This window comes from Phoca vitulina, unplaced genomic scaffold (assembly GCF_004348235.1).
Source record: "Phoca vitulina isolate PV1807 unplaced genomic scaffold, GSC_HSeal_1.0 scaffold19, whole genome shotgun sequence".
In the NCBI taxonomy this organism is placed as follows: domain Eukaryota; kingdom Metazoa; phylum Chordata; class Mammalia; order Carnivora; family Phocidae; genus Phoca; species Phoca vitulina.
The window spans coordinates 22116859-22142642 of record NW_022589722.1 but is presented as its reverse complement, the minus strand read 5'-3'; the positions used below and the strand labels follow the sequence as shown (position 1 = coordinate 22142642).

The window sequence follows — 25784 nt, the reverse complement described above, 5'->3', positions numbered from 1 at the left end:
CGCATCCCCGCCAACATCTGTCATTTCCTGACTTGTTAATTTTTGGGCTGTGTGACTTATATCTCACAGTTCTAGAGGCTGGAAGTCCAAGATCAGGATGCTGGCTGATTTGGCTCCTAATGAGAACCCTCTTCCTGGCTTACAAACAGGCATCTCTTGCTGTGTCCTCTCACATGGCAGAGAGCGAGCAATCTCTGGTCTCTTCCTCTTCTTAGAAGGGCACTGATCCCATCATGGGGGCCCACCCTTGTGACCTCATCTAAGCTGAATTTCCTCCCACAGGCCCCATCTCCTAACACCCTCACACTGGGGTTAGGACCTCAACATATGAATTTTGGGGCACACACTCATTCAGTCCTTAGCAGTAAGGAAAATAGGCCAGCTCGTTTCACACCCCAACTCAGAATCCCAGCTCTGCCATTTACTAGCATGAAACATAAATTCTCCAACCTCAGGTTCCCCTCTATGAAGTGGGGGCATGAGCATTTATGTTGATGCTTTTAGTGATAGGCACATGCTCAGGAGATGTCACTTCTGATCTCTATCCCTTAGAAGCTCGTTCATACTTCTTTCCAGCACTTGCCTATGGTCATCAGTAGAGGTAGGGTTAAACTGGCAGGGATTAGAAGCCAAATGTGTGGATAAAAAAATATCAGACCATCATCCCAGTACAGCCAGCTCAAGAAGAAGGCAAAGGCCCACCCTCATGTACACATACAGTCTCTCAGTGTCCACTCCCTGCCCTCCCAAGACTCATGGTTATTTCACAAATGCAAGGAAGCAGTGGCAGGACCATTGAGTGCCAAGCCCTCCGCACTCCCAACAAGCTGGATGTGAATCCAAACTGGGCCCCTTGAATGCCCAAAACAGACCATGATGGCTGTATGCTGTTCTTAATAAAGAGCTGTTCATCTAACACGTCATTACCTGGAATCTCCATGTGTTGGACTTTCATACCGGAGACTGAGGAGTCACAATTACGATGGTGAATAACAGGTGCCAGCATGGCTTCACTTATGCTGTTGCCTCTGCCTCAAACAACCGTCTTCCGAACACCCTTGTCAGCCTGGCAAACTGATATTTCAAAACTCTGTTTACACATTATATTCTGTTTCATGCCTTCCCTGATTCTTCTAAGTATCATTACTCTCTCCTCTGTGTTCTTACGGCATTTGTTCATAGTCTCATTTTAACGCAGCACTTTAAGTGATAGTAGTTTATTACAGAACAGTAAGCCCCTCCAAGGCAGAGACAGTGCCTTAATATTTGTCTTTTGGAGCTCTTGTATGGAGATCAATAAATGTAGGTGCTCAATAAATGAATGAATAAAAGGATGAAAAAAGTTCTCTGCCCTGGAGAACTCAAGGTCTAAGAGGGAAAGAACAGTGATTTCCTCTACATCCCACAGAAAGAACAAATGGTTAAGTTTTATTATGTCCATTTTATGGATGAAGAAACTCAGTCCCACAGATATTAAACCATTTGCTTGAGGTCACACAGTGAGTAATTAGCAGACTGGAGATTTCCACTGGAGCTGGAGTTCTTCCCACTGCTTCATATACACGATTAACTGTGGTATGGTGGTCTGAAGACTCCTATCACCCCAGATGGAATCCACACTCTGCAGGGTTGGGAGTGTCATAAGAAGATTGTCAGTTCTTCCAGGTCTGGGAGAGATGGAGGAGGCTCAGAATAGATATTAGGGAGGCAGTGGCTTCTCACTGGTCAGATATTAAAGCAAGACTCTGATGGGGCTTGGAATTACCTGGCTGAAGTAAGACCATCAACCTCTGGATGGCAACTCTGCCAAATTTATCTCCCCCCACTCCACCCAGGGGAGCCACACCACCTGAGAAGCCTAGGAGGGAATGTGAGACCATATTAAATCCAGAATACCCATTTGGTAGAGTGGAAATGCCCTGATGTTTGATCCCATTTACCTGAGTAAGACTTTATATCCAGGCATCTCAGGTTCTAAATTACATGTCAAAGGCAATTTTGCTCTCTGGACATGACAGACGGGCTGTCCTTTCAGGGAAACCAATATGAGCTTAGTGCTGGGCATCTCCATCCCTCAAGGAAGGGGAAGTTCCTTGGTTTTGTACTTTTAGCAAATCTACGCTGAGCATCTCGGCAGTGTTGGGCCCTGTGGTAAGTGTTGGGGATACAGGCAGAAGTGAGACACGGCTCCTGGTTTTAAGGGGCTTAAAACATGATAACACTAACAGCCATGAGTAGTTTATTCATTCCTTTAACAAATACCTGTGGTGCACCTACTCTGCGCAAGGCACCATGACAAGCACTTGGAGTCTATCAGTGAACGGGATAGACAAAAACCCCTGCCCTGTTGGAGTTCACATTCTAGAGTGGGGAGAGAAGTAGTAAATAATACAATAAATGAGTAAACTATGTAATATGTTAGAGTATGATACATGCTTAATAAAATGGGATGGGGGAAGATGGTTAAAGAGCTGGAGAGTGCTGGTAAGAGGGAGGTTTGCACCTGCGGAAGGTGGTAAGGTGGATATCTTTTAGGAAGCAGCCTGTGATGGAAAACATGAAGGAGAGAATGAGCGTGCGGATATCTCAAAACTCACTCTGAAGTGAGGGCACAGCCTGTGCAAAGGCCCTTGGGTGGAGTGTGGCTAGTGGGTTTTGAGGTAACAGCAGTGGGGGGCCCTGTGGCTGCAGAGGAGAGAGCAAGGGGAGAGTTGGAGATGAAGTCAAAGAGAAAAGTGGGGAAGCACAGCACATAGGGCCTTATAAACCATTGCCAGGATTTTGGCTTTGATTCTGAGTGAAATGGGAAGCTGCTGGAGGGTTTTGAGCAGAGGGGGGATGTGATCTTACTTATAGCTAGAGAGGATTGACTATTTTAAGATCCCATCAAGGGTGGAAGCAGGGAGATAGGTGAGGAGGCTGTTGCCTAATCCAGGTGGAGATGGAGGTAACTGGGTCACTAGGGCCATGGAGGTGGTGAGAGATGGTCAGGTCCTGGGTGTGCCCTGGATGCAGAACCAATGAGATGTCCTGATGGATCGGGAGTGGGATGTGCTAGAAAAGGGGGATCAGGATGTTAGCCTGAGCCCTGGAAGGTTGGTGTTACCATCTACTGAGGTTGGGGAAGCTGTGTAGGGAACAGGTTGCAGCATGAAACCACTAGTTCCCTTTGGACATGTTATGTTGGAAGTGCACGTTAGGCAGCAGAGCAGAGAAGCCGAGTGGATGGTTATTCACGCAAGCTTAGAATCTGATGTGTGTGGGAGCAGATTTGGAGGGAGGCTTGGACTGGAGGTACAAATTAACAGAGCACTTACTAATTGCCAGCACTATATTAAGCATTTTTTATACTTTGTCTCACTGAATTCTTAACCCAATCCTGGGAGATGGTGTTTCTTCATTTACTGAAGAGGAAACAGAGGCTTATATGGTTTCAGGTGACTAGCCCAAGGTCATGCAAGGAAACAGTTGTGCAGCCAGGTCTCAAACTCAGTGTCACAGTGGGATGAACAGTGGGCACCGGGGCAATTGGTCCACCCAGCCTAGGTTATGCAGTGTCAACTGCTATACTGCACTGGGACAGAGCTTGGGGGCAAGGAGGGTTTGTGGATGTGGTGGTGGTGCAGGGCCACTTAAAAATATGGAGCATTAAAGAAACACAAGTTGGTATGGGTTGGACGAGTTAGGGACCCAATCCAAAGGTGTCTGAGGCTGCTAAGTCAGAGTCTAGAAGGATTGGAATTAGAGCCAGAGATTGATGGAGGTGGGAAAGGGGAATGGGTTGTGGGGGGCTTCTGGATGTTCTGACTCTGATGGCCCCACCTCAGACTCCCTCTGTTCCTCGTGAGTCTTCCAGAGCCACACTGGTGAGTCTGACACATGGAGCCAGACATTTTACTGTAGATTATTCTCTTTATGACACAATAGTGACATCAGAACAGTCTGGCAGGTCTGGGGATGACTCCCAGAAGGAAGGGTGTCTGCCAGCACCCATTGCAGATAACGGGCAGTTAATAGGGTCCAGGTGAGACCACTGACTCTGAGGCTTCCCAGAGTCCCCTAGCCAGAATTAGGTAGATAATGAAAGATAATAAATGTCCTCATCAGATCTCCATGCCTCTCTTGCTTTAGATAATTATTTTCATCCAAGAGATCTCCTTGTCTTGATATTGCTTTAGAACACTGGGGATTGACCAAGTCCAGAATGGAACAACCAAGTGAGTCTTCTCGGTCAATACTACTCAGGATTTCAAAGGTAAAAGGACATTAAATGATAATTCCCTAGCGGATGAATTAATCTCTCCTAGCATCCCTGACATATATATATAGTTCTCTTCTTGAATGCCCTCAGTAATAGAGAATTTCTTAGACTATTGATGGAGAGAAGACAAGTTATGGCTAAAAGCGAACCGCCTTTGGAATTAGATGGATATGAAACAAGCCCCTCTACTGATCCATCCATTACCCAAGCCAGCAAGTTAATTTAATTAATTTTCCAGCAAGTTCCTTCATTCTCGCCTTCTGGTGGTTCATCCATAAAATGGAAGTGCCCTACTCTTCCTAGCTGGTTGTTGTAAGGACCTAGTGAAACAGGACTGTTCTATGGTCAAGAGCATGGGCCGTGGAGTTAGACTGAGCTCAAATCTCTTCTCTGCTCAAAACCTGTGTATTCTTGGACAATTCACTTAAACTCCCTTAGGCCTCATTTTGTTTAGCTCCAAAATGAGAGCCAGAATAATGCCAACCTCCTCAGCAGGCAGGGCTAGTGCCAGTTCATGCATCACTTAGACACGAATTAGAAATAGTTCTCTTTCCTCCAAGTGAACACAGCTCCACACCTGGGCTCAAGACTTGGCAGGCACTGTGGTCCTTCAGCCAGGCAGGCCTCTTTCTGCAGAACACACATGCGTGACAGGCCATGGTAATCTGCTTGTGGTGTTATTGCGACGAGTGATTCCTGTGAACCACCCAGAACATTGTCTGATGTACATAATAAGCACTTAATTCACATTAGTAACTATCATGATATAAAAATATTAGTTCTTAAGGCAGCCTGTTTTACTATGGGACAGTTTGGACTCTTTCCTCTTGCATATTCTGAGATGAAATCTGTCTTCTAACAAATAGATCTTCCCTAATCCCTGTGGCTTCATAAGCTCTCCTCTACAACATTGTCAGGTGGGCTATTCTTATGGAAGAGTGGTAGAAATGCCCCCAGTTCTCCACTTGTCTTGGTATCTGTGCCCTTTGCCATGGGATTTCTCCTCCTGTCAGAATTTAGAATCTATTTTTCCCATCCCAAGAATCTGAGCTGGCCTTATGACTTGGTCTTTTGTGTTTCTATTTTTTCTTGGAACTTTGCTACCATCACATGAGCAAGTCCAGGCTAGCCTGTGGGATGATGGCAGACACGTGGGCCATTTCTGTCTGATGTGGTTCAGGACTTGCTACCCCCAAAATATGGCACCTTGATATTGCTTTAGAACATATTTAATATGTTTAATATTTAATATTTAATATTTTATGCTGAGGGAGTTTGAGAAAATGGCAAAAGCAGGAAGGTTGACCTTGACCTTGTTTCTGCCCTTCTCTGCAGCAGGTCATAGAATCCTCATGTGAGAGGTGCTCTCCCTGTACCCGCAGGAAAGGAGCCTCTTTCCATCTGGAGGCAAAGGGATAGAAGAATCAGAACAATCAGGCTTTACTGTTTCCCTCAGTTTACTATATTTAACCTCATAATCTTCGCACTATCATATTTCTCTATGGCTGTCAACTCTTCATCAAACCCAGCATAAAAACACTCAGGTTTAGCTGCTTCTTTGGGTCTTCATTTCCTTATGAGGTCTCCTGGGTCACAGAAAGCATGATTAGATAAATTTATATGCTTTTCTCCTGTTAATCTTTACCAGTTTAATTTTCAGACCCAGGGAGGGCCCCTAAGAGGGTCGGGAAAAACTTTTTTCTCCCTACACCTTCATTGCTTCAACTGATAGCCAGCCAAGGGCCAGACATGTGAATGAAAATGTTCTAGACGAGCCATGCCCCAGTGGACCCACCTGCTGACCACAGACACAACAGTAAGACCAGCTGAGATTAGCTCAACCTGGCTCACAGACTTGTGAGAGAAAAGCAGCGCTTCTTGTGTATGCCTCTGAGCTTTGGGGACTGTTTGTTATGCTGCATTATTGTGGCAGGAGATAGCTGATGCAGGTCTGGACTTATTGGTGGCTGTATCCAGACTGTGTCCCTATTGCAGACAGAATTCAATCTGCCCCATGTCATTAACATCCTCCTTCCCCCTTTTCCTGCTACCCACCCAGCTCTGAATTTGTAAACCTCCCCCACATCTCTCTTGAGCCCTGCCCAGAAGGCCAAAGTGATTTTCTGCTCCCCCCCACCCAGTTCTTTCTCTGCCACCTCCTAGATGAGACTATGGGGATGAGGCTTGGTCAGAAGGAACGCAGCACCAGCCTTGAGGCTTTCTCTCTGCTGGTCTCGATTTCAGAGGACATTTGATTCTGGGACTGCCGCACACAGTTCTGGGCTTAATGACATCTCAGTGCTCCCACTAGAAAAACCCTGGTTTTTCCAAGGGTATATAACTTAGCTATTATGACTCACTCTAGGGTAAAACTGGGCAAACAAGTCCTACTGCCCGAAGGCGATTTTGATTTTTAAATTATGAAATAAATCATCCTGAGCTTTTATGTTTTCTTGGGGTTTGTTTTTATTTTTCTCTTTTGCTCCAAAAGTTCCACAGTAGCTTTCTGGTTTGGGATTATTTATCACTTGACTCTCTTCTTGCCCAAACCATATTTGTTTTGTAAAATGACAAATCACCCTGTACACTCCAGGCCAGAACCTTGTGCCGAGCAGAGCATGCGGGTGTGGAAGGGGTCAGAAGTAGAACAACAGAGGTTAGCTTCACTTCTGCTAAGAGGCTAAGGGCTCTGGGAGTAGAAGAAAAAAAAAAGAATTCTCAAGCCATGTTGGTATGGGGATAGGTTTGATTACAGCTTGATGTTGAAGTCCCTACTTAGGCAGATCTACTTTTCTTATTATGTTCAAGTGTTTGTTTTCTTCATTTGAAAAGTTTACACAGATTTGTTGTGAACCCTAAATGTTTTAAATCAGAAATTAGACACCTCTCAGAAGTCACAGGGTCATTGTTTAGGGTTCTCAAATCCATGATTGTTCCAGACTTGTCCGTAGAGTAGATAGATATGATGTTTCACAAATTCACATGTTCATCTTTTCATGAAATGTATAGTTACCACTGCACATGCAAAATTCTATTTTGGTTAATAAAGCAGAAATTTTTAAAAAAGCACCTCTAAATTCATCACAGTTTTTAGCCATTATACGCATTCTCAGTTAATGAGTGTTAAATATATGACTTCTACCATGGGGGAGGTGGTTGGCTACACTTTATTATTATTATTATTATTATTATTATTATTAGATTATAAAAGAGTCTTTGCACTTGAAATCTTTTGGAGGCAATTTCAGATGTGGAAGGAGTAAGGATGTCTGAGCATTTGGGCATGGGGGATGCCAGGAGGACTAAGTCTTTTCCTCCTGGGAGATGTTGGCCAGATTTATGGATATAATTAAGGTCACTGCAAAAGTTGCAAGTCTGGGAAAGCAACAACAAAATAGTCAATGGTAGGTTCCTGGCTGGCTCAGAGCCATGGCCCCCAACTGTGTGGTAGCTGCACTGAGGAGCATGACTCATGGTGGAAACAGAAGGGGGAAATGGGAGAAGGTGACAACATGGCTACTCACGGGACACACGCTAATGGCGATCTCCAGAGTTCCCTGTCCCAGGAGGGAACTCCATCCTTATTGCTTATGCACTGTTATGTTACTTGCAGTCAAAAGCAGTCCTGACAATGCAGATATGCCCGAGTGCTTGCTGGATATGAATCTGCATTGCACTGCACATCTTGAGGGTAGAATTCAATATTGTTCACCTCTCAGCTCCCCACAGCCTTCAGCGTAGTTCCTGTTATACAGTTGGGCTCAAAACACATTGTGTTGAGTTACACTCCCTCTGTTCCCTGACAAATAAGAAACCTGAATAAATCTAACTAATCTTGTTGCTGCTAGTCCCTGCTCCATTCTGTCCTTTGCACACAGACACCAGACGGATGACAAAATTCTTCTTCCCTACAGCTTGCCATAGCTCTCCCCAGGTTCCATAATGAAGTCAAAAATTCATTTATAAGGCAATCAAGTTTCTCAACAATGACTCCAACTTGTTTCCAACCTCATCCGCCTCTGCATCCCAGCCAATCTCCCATTCTGCACACACCAGTTTCTTCACTGTCCTCTCTCTAGGCTGGCATATTCCCACATGGTTCTCCCAACCTGTACCATCCATCTGCCTCCCCTCCATGCATCCAAATTCTCTCCTTTAAGGTAGAATACAAGCTTCACTGCCATGTGTATTCATCCTAGCCGGGAGGAGCAAAGCTTTGCTTGGAAAAGACAAGACAGAGAGAAGAGACTTTAGAAGAGAAAACTGATGACTGACAATTGAACCAAAAAGACAGTTCAGCAAAATCAGATAGAAAGTGGCCTGTGAATAAGGCCATACACTTGTGAGAATTTTTAAAAGATTACCACGGAGTCGGGTATTCCATTCAAGTGGGATCAATCATGCCATGGACTTTGACACTGCAAAGCTGTAAGATCAGAAGCTTGTTTGGGAAAACACATCTTGGGCTGCTACACCGACACTGTTGTGCTGGGTTTATCACCTGGCCAGAGCCCCTCCTCCCACAGGGCTCCAGAAAAACATGATGAAGCACAATATTATCCCTAATTGAAAAATTGCTCTTGCACCTGCGAGTTGTAAACTCTCCACTCGGATGGGGGCCGCATGCCCGTTTATGAGAAGGCTGCTTGAAATTCATAGCCATGCAGGGGCCACTGCTTGGCTCCTGCAGCCTGTGGGTTGTTTACTGCTATTGCTCAGAGTAGAGTGAGTGAACATATGCACATTTTTTTGTCTCTTTTTTTTTTGGGGGGGGGGGAAGCAAGGGAAGGCACCTGAGTGTGTAAAACCTCAGTCCAAGTTCACATACAGTTAGAGGAAGTCCACAAAATACAATTCATGTGTTGTTCACTCAGAAATTCATTTGGAGGGGAACATTTCAGGGAAAGATGGATGCCAAGCAATTTCTTTTCTGGCCAGAAATGTGTGGGAATGGCCTTAGCTGTGTTAGCAACAGGAAATGGAGAGAATCGGTACTTATTGCACTATTATGTGCAAGGTGCTTTGCATGCCTTCTCATTTCATCTTTGTAATAAACAGAGAGGAAGATATGGCTCTTCCCATTTCACAAATACAAAAAGTGAAGCGCTGGGAGCTGACATGAGTAACCAGAGCAAGCGGGGAGAAAACACACGCTGATGTTCACGTCCATGCACAGCTAATGTCCCACAATCGCATTCCTTCATTCAGCTGGGATCTCTGAGTGCCTACTGTGTGCCAGGCACCAGTCTACACCCTGTACTGGAGACACATGCTCGGGATTGTAGTGTGTGCAACCTTCAGAGATGAAAGATGAGTTGGACAAGTCTTGGCCATCAACTGTGCAAAACCAGGGTCTGGAGGGCTTTCCCCAGGGTCACAAGGCTAGCAAACAGGGGTGTTGGAACTAGAACTCAGTTTATTATGAGCCCATGCTCCCTTTACTGCTTGCCACTTCAGTCAGGCTAGGCTTGTGTCTCATTTCTGTGCCTATGACCATCTCTGGGGGAGCCTTCTCTAGGCTCAACTGCACTTTCCCACATTGCAACCCTTCACTGCCTACAGGGTGGTTATTAGCTGATCCAGTAAATTAGTCTGTGCCAGGGTTTTAATGGACACCTTAATGTCTTGTGGAGCCTGGTGAGCATATTTGCATTTTAACAGCAGCTCTTAATTCAGCCCAGTTCACCCCAGTTAATCCAACAAATCCAACAAGGTTCCAGGTTTGCTACGGACAAGGCACTTTGCTATGTGGTGTGGGGGGGACACAAGGTGAAAATGATCCAGGGTGTCTCTTCAAAGGACTCTCAGGTTCTTGAGCAGGGGTGGGGGAATGTGCACAACAACCTGAATTCACAGAAAAATGACGCGAAGTAAAAATGTGGAAGAAGCACATTATAGAGGCACGAAGAAGAACCATTTTGTCTTCACCCAAATGAGTGACTAAAGGTTTAAGAAAAAGGTAATGAGGGTCCTTGTCTCCTAACCCCTGAACAAGGAGACTGAAATCTGAGTTCAAAAGCCCAAGACAGAGGTAATCTAGCTTCAGAAAACATGTGTTAAAAGAATTTAGGGGCCAGAGGTTCCAAATGAGCCAGCTACCATCTGAAACACTACAACAGCTTTACTAACTGACTTTCTGCCTTTGGTTTTGAATCTTCCAATCTATTCTCTTCTCTGAAGAACTGGAATGATCTTAGAAAAACTTAATCCTGTTCATTATTCTCCTGCTTAAAACCCTGAAGGTACACTCCATTGCCTTTAGGATAAGATTTGAACCTCTGGACATTTGTGAAGGGGCTGCAGAAATAAATAGGTAAAAAAGTCGGGCAGGACTTCTGCTCCTGCTCAGCCATGCACCTGCTACATAACATCTCAAATACTGTGTCCAATCATGCGGCCTGTGCTGTAGAGGGATAGAGACAAATTTGAGCCCAGGCAGAGGATATGATGAGGACATTAATAGGACTCATGTTATAAGAGGAAGAGATAAAGGGCCTGGAGATGTTTAAATGAGAAGACCAGATGATAGGACAGTGAGAGGGGAAGCAAAGGCTGAGGGTTTAAACCCAGTCCTCAAATCTCTTTAAGACATCCATGTGCAAGAAGGTGGAATCTTGTCTTTTTAGTTCCTAGAAAGTGGAACCAAGGGTAAGCAATGAAGGTCTGAGGGAGTAAGATTAGAGCTTAACCAAAGAATGTCCCAAAGACCAGAGTGGCTCAAAGATCCGGATAGCATTAGGAGATATCAGCTGAGGTTTATTTACCGTGATATCCTCCACTCACCTTGAACTAACTCAGTCTCATTCCCCAACCTTATCACAGTCATGGCCTGACACCAATGACATAGCTGAGGTTCTGAATGGATCTGAACTAGAAGAGACAACAATCTGGAAAGACAAAGCTTTTGTCATTGTCATTGCTATTCTGAGACAGTGAGTACATTTTTTTTTATTCTAACTGCTAGACATTGAATATCAAGAAGAGAAGCTCTTGTGGAATTTAAGCCAGAATTAATAGTTTGAGAGGAATATGTGATGATAGAGTTGATTTTTACCATCATTCATTCATTTATTTATTTAATAAATATTTATTGAGCACTTATTATTTGGCAGGTTTTATTCAAGACAGTTGGGATATGGAAGTGAACAAAAACAAGAAGTTACATGTAGTAGGGTAGAGAGGTTGCCAGTGTAAACCTGACTAAGAAACAAATGATATATGTTAGAAGGTGAGGGGGACTATGGGGACTATGAGAAGGTGGCTCAGGGGTGCTGGCTGAAAGGGAATTGCTATTTTAGGAGAAGGAAGGGAAAAATTAAGGGGGCAAAACCAGAGGGGGAGAAGAACCATGAGAGACTATGGACTCTGGGAAACAAACTGAGGGTTTTAGAGGGGACGGGGGTGGGGGGGATGGGGTAACTGGGTGATGGGTATTAAGGAGGGCATGTATTGCATGGAGCACTGGGTATTAGATGCAAACAATGAATCATGGAACACTGCATAAAAAACTAATGAAGTACTACTGTATGGTGACTAACATAACATAATAAAAAAATTATAAAAAAAATAAAACTGGTGGTTAGAATAGACCTTATTGAGGAGTTGAGATCTAAGCCCAAACTTGAAGATGTGGGAGTTAGCTGTTTGGATAATTGAGGGAACAGTGTTGCAGGCAGAAGGAACAGCCAACACCAAGGCTGAAATTCGAGATCATGCTCTGCAGGTTGTGTTAAGGAAGAGTAAGGTGGCCACTGTTGCTACAAGGAGTGAGGGGGAGGAGAGATGAGACAAGAGAGCGGGGCCCAGGAGAGGAATCTGAGGGGCTTTTTTGTTTGTTGTCAAGACTTTGGCTTTTTCTCCAGCAATTGCACTACTGGGTATTTACCCCAAAGATAGAAATGTAGGGATCCAAAGGGGTATGTGCACCCCGATGTTTATAGCAGCAATGTCCACAATAGCCAAACTATGGAAAGAACCAAGATGTCCATTGACAGATGAATGGATAAGGAAGATGTGGTATATATATACAATGGAATATTATGCAGCCATCAAAAGGAACGAAATCTTGCCATTTGCAATGACATGGATGGAACTGGAGGGTATTATACTGAGCGAAATAAGTCAATCAGAGAAAAACATGTATCATATGATCTCACTGATATGAGGAATTCTTAATCTCAGGAAACAAACTGAGGGTTGCTGGAGTGGTGAGGGGTGGGAGGGATAGGGTGGCTGGGTGATGGACATTGGGGAGGGTATGTGCTATGGTGAGTGCTGTGAATTGTTTAAGACTATTGAATCACAGACCTGTACCTCTGAAACAAATAATACATTATATGTTAAAAAAAAAAAAGAAGAAGAAGAAGATAGCAGGAAGGGAAAAATGAAGGGGTCGGAAATCAGAGGGGGAGACGAACCATGAGAGACTATGGACTCTGAGAAACAAACTGAGGGTTCTAAAGGGGAGCGGGAGGGGGTGATGGGTTAGCCTGTTGATGGGTATTAAAGAGGGCACGTACTGAATGGAGCACTGGGTGTTATATGCAAACAATGAATCATGGAACACTACATCAAAAACTAATGATGTAATGTATGGTGATTAACATAACATAATAAAATAAAAAAAAGACTTTGGCTTTTTCTCTGAGCAAAATGGGGAGCTATTAGGGGAGTTGGAGCAGAAGAAGGATGTGATCCAACTTAGGTTATAATGGAATCACTCTGTAGTTGTTGAGTACAAGCTGCAGAAGAGCGGGAATGAGAGTGGGAGCCCAGGTAGGTGAAATTGCAATAAACCAAGTGCCAGAGATGATGGGACAGAGATGGGCACATGGTCAGATTCTGGAGGTATTTTGACGATAGAGCCACCAGGATTTCCTGATGAACTGGATACCAGTAAGGAAAAAAAAAAAAAAAAAAAAAGAGGAGTCAATGAGTTGAAGGGGGAAGCAACTTGAAGTCCCTACCCACAGTGATGGGTAAGACTGAGTGGAGCAGGTGTTAAGTCCGGGGAGAGGCCAGCAGTCCAATATTGGACAATTTTGGTTTGTTCTACTTGTTAGACATCCAAATGGAGATGTTGAGCATGCAGATGACTGACAAGGCAGGATTTCAGGGGAGAAGTCTGGGCTGGAAATACAAATATGGGAGTGGTCTTTATGGAAAAATCTTTCCTCACCTTACCCTATAGTTACATTCCTAGAAAACTCAATGTATATAAAATTCAATGTATATTAAAGCAATGCAAAAAATGCTTTGTGTTTATTTGGAATTAGAGTCTAAGTGCAGGTCATTATAAACAGCAAGAGAGTCATGCAAGATGAAGGATTCTTTGTGCAGGAATGTCTCCAACATTGTAGGACATTTAGTATGGCTGGGCCCCACCCAATAAAAGCTGACTAGTGTCCGCAGTCACAGTGACAGTTTAAAAATACCTTCAGGGGGGTGCCTGGGTGGCTCAGTCGGTTAAGCATCTGCCTTCAGCTCAGGTCATGATCCCAGGGTCCTGGGATCGAGCCCTGCGTCAGGTGCCCTGTTCGGTGGAGAGTCTTCTTCTCCCTCTCCCTCTGCCCTTCCTTCTTGCTCACGCTCTCTCTCCCTCTCTCTTCCTCCCTCTCTCTCAAATAAATAGAATCTTTAAAAAAATAAAATTAAAATATCTGCATACATTTCTAAAATGTACCCTGAATGGGAATTGCAACACTTCCCTTGTGAAAATTCTTTGCTCTGCACACTCTACTCCAGGCCTTAAGGACCATGTGTGCATCAGTGACAATTCTGTATTGCCAGGCAGACTTGTCTTGCATTTTAGGCCCAACTGGCTATCAGATACCTTTGCTTGAGTGCTTTACCAGCAACTGAAACCCAACATGTCCAAAGCTGCATTTATCTTATCATCCTGCCAAACTGCACTCTTCCCCATCGTTCCCATAAGCAGTGCATGCAGCCACCTCATTCCCCAAACCAAACACCAGGGCATTATTCTTCTATTCCTTCTCCCCAGCCTATGCCCTAATTTAGCAAGTCATCCCAGCCTTACCGTTTCTACCCTTTATATCTCACCAAAGCTCCCACCACTTTCTTCCAACCCTGCTGCCATTAGCAAGTCTAGGCTACCATTTAGGACATCGCAGCATCCTTCTCTGGCTTCCTGCCTTGTCTGATTCCTCCAATGGCTCTTCCCCTCTGGAGAGCTGGAGTGATCTTCTGGAACCTCAAATCAGATCATTAGTTATCCTCCTTAAAACCCTGCAGTGACTCTCCATTGCCTTCAGGATAAAACTCAAACCTCTGGATAGTTATATATTCTTTCATCTGCTCTCCCCCCTGCCCTGTATTGGGGGAATTCTTATCCTTTATGCTCAACTATTCATATTTTTCTTCAGAAGGCATTCCTTATCCTCTGCTCCTAAATCCGGGCAAAGGTCCCCTCTACATGCTCTCAAAGTGTCCTGTTCTCTTTCTCTAGCATATTTATCCCATTGTTTGTAACTGCTGTTTATTTATCCTCTCTTCACTCAACTGTAAATAACACGAAGGCAGGAATCTTGCCTTGTTTCCTGCTGTCTTCCTAGTGCCTGGAATGGTTCCTGGAGCACGGAAGTGTCTTTGAAAATGACTGAGTGGCAGTGGTTGGATGGTTTGATGGAAGGATGCACAGATGGACAGATGAGTGATGAATGTCGGAGTAACATTCAATATAAGCCTGTGAGGTGTGGGCTCCTTCCAATCAGAGTAGATGCTGACCATAAAAAATACCACCCAAATCATATACACTTACTGAATGTCAGCCCTGGATGGATGGATGGATGGATGGATGGATGGATGGATGGATGGTTGGAGCACAGCTCTGAGAAATTGGAAAAAATAAAAATCCTGAGAAATGAGATCAGAGAGATGGATGCTCACTCTGGTCCTTCAGACAAGACTTGGAAAAGACTACTTGATGTGCACATCTTGGCCATGATTTCAGAGTAAGAATCCTTATCCTGGGGTCTGTGGGTAGTGTTCAGGGTGTTGTCCACAAGCCCATGGCAACAGCAGGCAACTTTTCCATTAAACTTGTTGATTTTAATGGCATGTGACTCCATAGCTTTTTACTAGGTTTCCAGAGGGGTCTGTGACCTAGAAAAAGGTTAAGACCACTGCTTTAAAGACCCGGACCATCAAAGGCGAACACTGCCCTGTCTTTGAAGCTTTGCCCACCACGGTGGCTTTGAAGATGAAAAGGCCACTCTCAAAGGTTTTTATGTTGAAGCAGGGGCCTGAGATTTTTCTGACGAGAAGCTATTTTTGACCTCTCTGAAGCCTCCTGAGAATGGGGCTAGCAGATGGAGGGGTGAAGTGGGGGCTGGTTCTAAAGTGTGAGTAGGTGAGGGATGGTATGGGCAGGTGCTGTGGTCTGCCCCCTGATGGGGATCCCAATGGGCTCCGGAGGAGGAAGGCATGTGACGGTAGCATCCCACTGGGCAGTCAAGTCTGTTCAACTTTGCATTTGTTTGGAGATTTTACAGGCAGCTTTAGCAAAGATCGTTTGGTGGGGCCCAGCTCCAGTGTAGAGCAAAAGGGTAGCACACCCCAAAAACCGGATTATGTTAAGCCAGTTGATAAGGGCCCTTACAGAATGGTATCGATGTCCGGATGGGCTTGTCAGAGGCCAAGTGGTGGTTTTGGGGGAAGCAGCCGCCGTTTCTGCTACTGACACTGTGATTGAAAACTCTACATCACATCTATCCCCAGCCTGCTTCTTCCAGAAGGGTTTAATATATATATACACACACACACACACACACACACACACATATACACACATATACATATATATATATATATATATATATATATATGATTTGTTATTTGATTTGATATATATACATATAAAATACATATGCATCTATAAATATATTTTTCTTTACATATATGCATATACACATTTCTTTTCCAAAGAATTGCAGAACTAATTATTATTTTATAAATACACTCACTTATACACAATTTTAAATGAAATCATATGTGCACAGTTCAACCTTGAAACATCCAATCTGGACAGGCCAGATGAACCCCAAGCAAAATAAGGTTCAGCCTTCCTTGACTCCAAGGCAAATGCAAATGCGTGATCTTCTCGGGCCATTCTTCCATGACCTTCACATGCTTCCCTGGGTGAAATCAATCCCATCATTTACACACACACACACACACACACACACACACACGAGGAAATTGTCCCCTGCTAATTTTCTTTGGGACAATAAACCCTTTGCCTTGGGAGGACCCAAGCTGGAAGTTTCCAAGCAAATCAAGCTCTGTTCCTTTACGAAGTGACAGGAGGCCCTTCTGCCCGGCTGGGGAGAAGGGAGGGCACCAGCCAGGGTACCAGGACGTGTCTTGTCTGTGACGACAACCTGTGGTGTCCAGGTTCCTTCCTGAAAGCACAGGGCCACAGACTTTAACTTCCTGGCCTGGGCCCGGCCGTGGCTAATGAAGCAGCTAATGCCCTGGCAGGATCAGCTCCTTGCCGTGTGGGCAGGAGACTCAGAAACCTGCCCTGCTCAGACGCTCTGCTCCTGGCGGTCACCCCTCGTATTTCTGCACATCTCTGCCCTCTGCAGGGCAGTTTTGCCTGGACTGGCTTCTTTGACATGAAAGGATTTCTTTTTCTTTAAGGTGGCCGGGCGGGGATCTCATAGCCCTGCCCAGGCAGACTCCAGAGGCCCTCGTGTGTGTGCGTGTTGTGTGCGTGTTGTGTGGGTGTTGGGGCACAGGGGGCTTCTTCCCATCTCATAGTCATTCTGTGACCGTCACTCTGGAGTCCACAGCACACAAAGGCTGAGAGGAATATGAGATTACTTACCTGGTCTTTTTTGAGGGACAATGAAAGGTTCTCCTAGCTCACACTCTAAATACTTGTGCACATTCTTGAGGTGCCTTTAGGGGTCCAGATCCCTCATTCCACAAGGAGACCTAAGGGGAAAGGGGTAAATGTCCCACAGATCAAAAACCCTTCGACCTGAGTTTATTTACAAAAGGACTCACAGGAAGGAGATGGGGCTGATTATCTGAAGCAGGTAGGCCGCAGTGACCGTCTGGCCTCGCTGAGCAGATGCAGGAGGCAGGAGGAGCAGCTGGGTCTGGGCCATTCACTGGAGCTGGGTTGCACGAAGCAGAGGACGTGCAGAAGGGCGATTCCAGCCCAAAGCCAGGCTGGCACTCTTCCGGGTGGGAACCTCATAAAGGACAAGGCAGAAGTGAGACATTCTCCAGGGGGAAGCCAGGGACCCACTGCTGGCATGCTGGGCATAGCTTCCCTGCTCTATAGGCGGGAGTTTTGAAAAAAATAATCTCAACAAGCCTCATCTAAGACTTGACAAGAATTGCTGATGTCTACCCGAGAGCTTGTTGACTTATAAAGGCTGAGGGAGAAGAATGGGAGGGTCTGGAGGATCTGAAAAGAAATTGGTATACCAGGAGGGCCAAAGAGTGTGGGAGAGGGTTCTGGGCCCTGAAACTGAGCTTGGTCCGCTGTGCCCCACGTGGGTCAGAGCATGCCCTCTGCAGACTGCACACCTGGGCATTAGATCTCAAGTTCTCCTATGGTTGATGCACAGCGGGCTTGGAGTAGCAGGGTTTTTTTTTTTTTTTTTTTTAAGATTTTATTTATTTATTTGACACAGAGAGAGAGAGAGAGAGAGAGAGAGAGAGATTACAAGTAGGCAGACAGGCAGGCAGAGGGAGAGGGAGAAGCAGACTCCCCGCTGAACAGGGAGCCCGATGTGGGACTTGATCCCAGGACCCTGGGATCATGACCTGAGCTGAAGGCAGATGCTTAACGACTGAGCCACCCAGGTGCCCCGGAGTAGCAGGGTTTAATCAGAAAGCTCAGAGAGCATTCCGAGGAACTATATGGCCTGGGTAAATTTTATTTACACGCCAGCCTCAGTGTTAGCAAACCTATAATCTAGCAGTCAAAACTCCACACTAACATTTCCCAACAGTGGTGCCAGGTATTATGATTCTGTCTTTCAGATAGAAGCCATCCCCCACCCCCACCCCAAATGCTTGCATTTCCCCACAGGCCAACACGAACACGTAATAATGGCTCACAGAGTAGCTGGACAGACACTCCTTTCCACACTCAGGTCACTTGGAAATGTCACTTCACTTCTCCCAGCCTGCTACTTTATCTCTGGCCTACAAATGGTGTGTCTGGGTGGTTACAAGTATCAGGGGGGTCAGGAGTGGGGGATCCACTATTCTACAGTGATCTCTCCTCTCTTCTGGGAGGGAATGTACACACAGGGAGCAAGAACCAAAGAAGAACCAGGGAATGGTTTTATTGAAAGCTCATCTACCCAGGGGAGGGCAGCGCTGGTAAAGTCCTCAGGACCCAGCTGTGTCCACTTGCCCAGGAAGTCACATGGAGAAGAATAATGTAGTTGTGAGTACTTAGCCTTACAGTGCCCGGGATAGGGTAAAAAGTTCAATTTATAGCAGCTATTAACTATTATGAGTGATAATTTGATCTAGGATCATGCTCTCCAAGAAAAGATGAATGCTTTCCTAAATCTTTTATATTGAGAATCTTTTCCTTATTACCAAATAAATTTAAGTTTCAAAAAACATGCTTTAGAAAGGCGGAGGTGTCAGCAGTCCTATTATAGCTTTAGATGAGGTCAAGAGGTTTCAGGTACTCAATTTATTTGGGGGACACATGCTGACGTACAACAAGACACACCTGGATTTCTAATACAGTCAACTTTTGTTTGCGTCAGTTTACTTTAGCAGAGGCACCCCGACCATCTAAGGTGCTTGCAGGGAGGCATGTTGTAGGCAAATGCGGGCTACTTGGAGTCAGAAGGCACAGCCTTTGTCCTTGTCAACTCTGATGTCATAGGCACTCTGTGCCTCTGTTATCACTTCTGAGACGAGTATAGGAAGGCCAGCCTCCCCACATTCCCACCAGGGTCACATAGACCTTCTCTCTGACGCTTGGCACATCAGAAATAGGATACTCAATGAAGTTACTTGCAGTCGGACTACAAAAAAAAATTCAGTGAATTAGGAGTCACATTTCCAGCCCCCGCTTCCCTCACACTTAGAAAACAAGGAGCTGGGCCAGCTTAGGTCCCTTTCATTTCTGTCCTTCAGCATTTCCATGCTATGATCATAACTAAGAAGTCAATGCTAAAAGAGAGTTCATAATAAGAAAATCTGGATAGAATGGAAGGATCATGAACAACTGAGCCACATTTAAAGAGAGAGCTAGAACTCACATTTAGGAGATCCAAAAGCAGGTCTTTCTGACCCAGGACACCAATTCTGACTCTGCAGCTCTGAGTACTTCTCACGCCCATCCCTGAAGACACAGGAAAAGGTGAAAGGTGTTCATGGGAGTATTGTCTGCAGTGTCTGGGGCGTGGAAGCCTCCTAAGGATCCATCACTGGAGGGAATGGCTATAAGCAATGAATGGATGCTAGCTATAGAATACTAGTTAGCAGTAGTTAGAAGCAGCCAACTAGTTATATACATGGCAAAACAGATGTGGTCTGATAAATATAGCTGAGTGAAAAAGGTAAGGAATGGAATGAACCTTATTCATGCAATGCCATTCCTATAAGTTAAAGACACCAGTGCTCCTACAACAAAATTACATATTTACAAAGCTATGCATACATTCAAGAATAGCTAACAAACACATCAGAATGGCTGTTCAGGAGGGTAAGTGAAGTGAGTTGGGAATGGAAATTCTTTTAAAGAGGACACATGAGTCAAGAAAAAGGGGACAATATAGCAAGGACAATAAAAGTAATAGTCTTGCCATCAACAATCAGTGACCCACACACTGGAGCATGTTATGTCTGTATTCTGGGGAGATTCAGAACATATGGAGAGAACAGGAAGTAGGACCTCAATTAGAGTGAAGCAATGGTCAGGTTTTGTGTGGAGAACATATGGTCTGGAGCTGGGTCATGGTGCTGGGAGTTTTCTGTGCTCCTCTCCAGATCTTCTCCCCACCCTTGTGCACCTGCTCTGCACCCAGGAAGCAGGCTTCTAAAAATAGCATCTGCCTGGATTCCTTGCCCTGGGCTTCCTGATGGTTTTAGCCAATGGAAGAGGCTGGAAGGACATGAGTGGGCAGGAGGAGGGAGAAGTTGGGGTGTCCAGTTCCCTAGGTTCCTCCCCACCAGGACTTTGTTTAGCAATACTGTGCTCCTGTCCTGAAAGTCCCAGCTCTAACTGGCCAGGCCTCTCCTAGGCTTTAGCTCTTGCCAGTTCTGGTAACCATTCCCATCCCTTGCCCCTTCTAGACCTAGGAGTGGTTACAGCTTCCTATTGTGGATGACCCCAGGTGCTTCACCCTCTCTTACTGTTGCTCCTGATGTCTGCTCATGCATTCATAAATAGTTCCTTCCTTAAACTCTTAGCTACGACATTGGTTTATATAGTGATTGCACCAGAACTAGTCAAATAGAATTCAGGGATTGGTTTGCTCACATATCTGATGAGTGCTCTGACAGCCTCCTTGCTGGAGGAAAGAGACACTGGTAATCCATGGCATGTGTTGGCATCAATTACTTAAATTATTGCTGATGGTAGCATGGGAGAGAGTGCTGGTAGAAACCAAGACTTTGGGAGATGGAAGGACTGAGATTCTTAGTCACTATGGCAACGATAGAGATCTCAGGAATGTCATGTGGGCAGGTTGCATCTGGTGGCACTAGAGAGAATATATAGAGAAAAGGATACATTGCAAGACTTGAATGTCCTTGAGAGGGCACAGGGGTAAAATTAGAAAGCTCCTATGGTCATTTTGAATGAATCTCTTATGTCCATGAATAGCTGCTGGTGGTCAAACTCAGGGCCATATTATAAGGGCTATGGGTTTGCAGAGCCAACAGCTGCTTTGTCTCTTATGCTAAAGCAAGGGACTGGATGACAGAATGAGGCCCTAAGACATGGGATGGGGATTTTGGATGGACATACCTGCAACTGAGAGCTCCTCTTGAATGTTTCTTGTTGTCCCTGTCTTCGGGGAAGACTTCCCAGGCATAATTCCTTTTATTACCTTCACCCTGGGAACTGTTGGATTCTCAGGACCTACCTGCACAATCTCATTGCCTCCAGGCTTGGGGTGACAGTCAGGGTCCTGTTCAGAGAGGTACAAGGCCTGCTCCAAAGGGATGGAGCCTATTGTTGTAGTTTAAGTTTTAGGGTGGATTATTACCCAGCAAACTAGTACAAATAACAAAGCGTTTGCAGCCATCTTTACCAGATCTATATGACCTGCTAGATTTGCAGTGTCTTGCTGACTTTTTTCAACAAAAGTCTGGAGATTATGGGAGTTAATTCTAAGAGTAAAATAGATCAGGGGGATTACAATATATGATTAAATCAGAAGAAATTTGTCAATGAGGGACATTCCTTTAAAATTTGAGATTGACGAATTGATGTAAATGACAGAGAATGACAGTAACTGTCTACTGGATTGGGCAATCAAATATGGATTCAATAGCACCCTCTAGCATCTTTTCCTCGAATTGCAAAGAACTGAATCCTGCCAATAATCTGAATGAGTTTAGAATTGGATTCTTCTCCATAATTTCCATATAAGAGCCCAGGCCAGGCGATACCTTGACTTTGAACTTGTAAGACCCCAAGTGGAGAAACTTCACCTTTCTTTTCTGTAGGCTTAGTTGGTTACTTCCACTTCTGAAACAGAGGCCACTGTTGAATTCTGATTTGGCACTTTTCTTTTGGGGACGAGTCATCTACCTTAATATAGGTAGATTCCATTATATTTCTTTTCTTGTGGAGGAAGTAGCAATTTATCTTCAAAGCAATGTGTGTGTGTGTGTGTGTGTGTGTGTGTGTGTGTGTGTATAGATGATAGTTAGATAGATAGATGATAGATAGATAGATAGATAGATAGATGATAGATAGATAGATAGATAATTCTAAATATAAACTAATCTTCCCTGCTTGCAAGGCTTCTGCCAGCACCACCAGTCATGGACTTATGAATGTTTTATCTATTGCCATGGTGTCTCACACTTAATGCCTCTGCCTCTGACAAAGAAACCTATTTTATGATGAAAGAAGCACACCACTACACTTATATCCATTAATTTCCATCACTGAAGAGAAGCTGGTTTCATAAACTGATGGAATGCCTTTGAAGCGCTTATGGTGCCAGCTGAAAGACAACACTCTAGGAAATGAGAACTTCTAGGGTGTAGTATGTGCCTTAAATCAGCTGCCTGTGTATTGTGTAGTCTCCCTCCGGTAAGGGAATGGAAGTGAAACTATACTTAAGGAATTTTCACTTCCTTTCCCAACAACCTTACCCTTAAAATGTTTGGAGGTCCTTGTGTCCAAGGGAGGAATGCTACTACCAGGAAACATGGACATGGTTCTGTTAAATTTGAAGTTGAGAATTTTCCTAGACATTTTGGGCTCCTTATGCTACCGAACCAACAGGCACAAAAGGCGTCACTGTAAAGACTGGATCCTGATCACCAATGAGAATGTTGTGTGCTGCCTTATCCAGCATGATGGTAGCCCACGATATGCCATCTGTTGTATTATTTATCTATTGCTGTGTAGGAAATCATACTGACTCTTGGTGACTTAAAACAACAGGCATTTATTGGCTGAATCTTAGGCTTCTAGGTCTCTCACAAGGCTGCAATCAAGGCATCTGTCAGGGTCGCATCTCATCTGAAGGCTCAGCTGGGAAAGGATCTGCTTTCAAGTTTACTCACATGGTTGTCAGCAGAATTCAGTTCTGCAATAGCTATTGGACTGGGGGCTTCCATTCCTCAGTTCCTTGGCTGTTGACTGGAGGCTACCCTCAGATCCTCTCCATAGGGTCCCTCATAGCACATCAGCATGCTTCATTAGAACAAGTATGCCAGAAGAGTGAGAAAAAGGGAGGGAGGAAGACAGGGAGAGAGATCAAAATCCTGAATAATCTAACCTCAGCATGCCTTGTGCTGCATTCAATACATTAGAATCAAGTCCCCAAGTCTAGCCCACAGTCACACACTTAGGGGGAGAGGTTTACACAAGGGTGTGAACACCAGGAGGTAGAGATCATAGGGGGCCATTTTAGAAGGCTGAAAGCCTCCAGGCAACTCATTTTATGATAAAGGAATTGAAGCAATAAGCTTATGCCCATTGTGTCCTATCACCCAGGAAGACTAAATTGAAGACCAATCTGGGAGTCAAGGAAATTATCTGGGTCCTTCTTAGTACTTCCTTGCCCAGTAGTCCTGATCAGTGGAAAACTGTTACTGTTCAATAGAGAAAGATGATGAATTACTAAGAGTCTAAAGAAGTGAGGATTAGCCCACCAGGTAAAAAGATCAGGAGATGTTTTGTAGATAGTAATTTTAACACGGTAGAAGGAAGCTGTGGTTATCAATCCATGCTTGTGACTAGTGACAGAAGTGTGAACTGTAACAGCTAAATTTTAGGTGAATTAATTATTCCCTTGCCTTCTTTCCCCCCTGTCCCACTACCTTATATGAAGAAGTGTTAATAGTTTAGGTTTAAGGTGGTGAATGATTGAACTGATATTATCACGTGATGATATAATAGCTGGGAAAATGTTGTGTGTTCCACCTGTTAGGGACAGGAATTTTCCATCCAAAGGATAAAAGTGAATGCAAATGGACAAAGGGGGAGTGGATTATGTTGGATGTTCTTCATTTGCTCTCCCAGGTGCACTCCCTACACTTCCATGGCTCTTCTGTGCCCAGAGAGACTGATCTCTAAGGATTGTTGGGTTCCTGTGAGATTCAGACAATGAGAGTCATTGACAGAAGACTGGAGGGGGAAGGGGGAAAGGCTTGAATATTTATTTCCTTGTGTCCCTTCTGGGTTACAGTTTGGCAATAGGTGCTTTCTTCTAATGAAAACCACAGTTCCAGCTGGGAGGCCATGACCTCTAAGAACCACAGCTCTCTTCATTCTGATAGCAGCCTCTTCCCTTGCCCCTCTGGTGTAGGGGAGGTAAAAATTTTCACTGTTGCAGGCCCCAGGGTACTTCACTGTCCCTTGTGGGTTTTTCTCTTTCTGCCCAGGCTTTTATAAATAGTCTCTTCTTCAAACTCCATCCTTTTGTTCGAACCATCTGTTTCATGTTGGGGCCATGATTTTCATGAACAACTTTGCTTTCCTTTTCTATTCAGAAAATATACACAATTTAAGTTTATGCTCATGAATTATTTAGTATAGTTTATTATAAAACTTGTTTTGTGTTTCACAAAGGATGTTCAGCAAACACTTTTTGAATGGAATGCATGAGTTGTGACCTGAAATCTAACAGGATCATTGTTTTCATAGAGACAAAAGCTAAGGAACCTTCAAATATAACAAGTCACTGCCAGAGTCCAGAAGGATTTATGTGACTGGTCAGAGTTCATTCAATGAATTAGAGAGCTCAAGTCATAGGACACACAGTCCTGCATTTTCCTCAAAAGAGAAGCTTGCCAAAGTTTGCCCTCTACAGAGAGAGGAGAGAAGGAAGGAGAGAGCATGGTGGATAAGGACCTTCTCTGGTGAAAAGCCTGAGAAGGTTAAACACAACCTTCTGCAAGTAACACCTGCCCAAGGCTGTCCCTGAACTTCTACTCTGGTCCCCCTGAGAGCCACCTGGACCTCCAGTGTCTAGAATCTCACAAGTGGGTTATTTCACTTCCTATCTGCCAAACTCAGTGTCCATCAGAACATCTCAGAGAGGACTAGTTAGGCTAGCAGAATGCCTCTGACTGTTTTAAAGACTTGACTTTCAGTTGACTTCAAAGCAACATATTTGGCTAAATGCTATCCTTGGCTTTGAGAAGCTGGCATGAGTTGGCCCAGTGAGGCACTGTTTGATCTAGCCTTCCTCAAGTAGAGAGAGCCCTGGACCACAGTGAGCACCAGATTTCTTGAACCTTGTTCTGAAGTCCCTTCAAGACTTGTACCCTGACCCCTGGAAATACCTGCCAAAATATGGGTCTCAAAGTTTCCATCTGTCTACATGTTTCTCTTTTTTAGTCTTCTCCAGAAAGATAGTCCCTGGAGCTCTTTGTTTATTTTCAGCTATCTTTGGCCATTCTCTGAGTTCTCTAGGATTTGATGATGTCTTTCTGATTGATATCTATGGATGAGCCATTTAAAGTGAGATTGATAGAGATTTGTAGAACGTGAAAAGGGCTTATGTTATGATATATTAGGAAAGAACTGTACAATGTCATATATACAGTATGATCACAACCTCTTAAAATATACTCAGGAAATATAACAGCATATAGGCCTTTGGGATGTGAGAAATGGAGTTAATTTTTATATGTATTAGAAATAATTTTTATAAGGGGTATGTATTGCATGTATAGTGTAAATATTAACTTTATTTAAATTGGCTTAGGGTCACCATTTGCAATTGCAGAGTTTGTCCAGGGCTCCAGGCACCTGGCTGAAGGGCTCAGCTGGGGCTGAAATTCAGACCACGCTTGGCCATGGCATGGAGGTGCACCTGCC

At 44.4% G+C, this 25784-nt stretch overlaps 1 long non-coding RNA gene across 1 annotated transcript in view; it reads left to right on the top strand.

Annotated features, from left to right (window-relative positions):
- Positions 1-25784, top strand: part of LOC116639731 — a 160177-nt gene that overhangs the window by 98238 nt on the left and 36155 nt on the right. Inside the window, exon 2 of the long non-coding RNA XR_004300912.1 lies at positions 11084-11193. This is a non-coding gene — a long non-coding RNA (uncharacterized LOC116639731). The remainder of the gene's footprint in view (positions 1-11083; positions 11194-25784) is intronic.